This window comes from Apis dorsata, unplaced genomic scaffold (assembly GCF_000469605.1).
Source record: "Apis dorsata unplaced genomic scaffold, Apis dorsata 1.3 scaffold_468, whole genome shotgun sequence".
Classification (NCBI taxonomy): Eukaryota; Metazoa; Arthropoda; class Insecta; order Hymenoptera; family Apidae; genus Apis; species Apis dorsata.
The window spans coordinates 363,583-363,793 of record NW_006263707.1 but is presented as its reverse complement, the minus strand read 5'-3'; positions in this window follow the sequence as shown (position 1 = coordinate 363,793).

Genomic DNA, 211 nt, shown 5'->3' with positions numbered 1-211 from the left:
CACGCTCCAAGATTCGATGAATCTATTTGCATCCGCCTCGACGATGGCGCACGCCCCCCTCCAATCCTCTCCACCGCTTTTCCTCCCTTCCGATCCTCCTGGAAATGTACTCTCAGAGTCTTTCCACGGAGAGGCGACTCGTTTTGCGAGCGAAATTTCCATATTCACCCGAGATAATTTTCCATAGCAGTGAAATATTATAATCGAATAT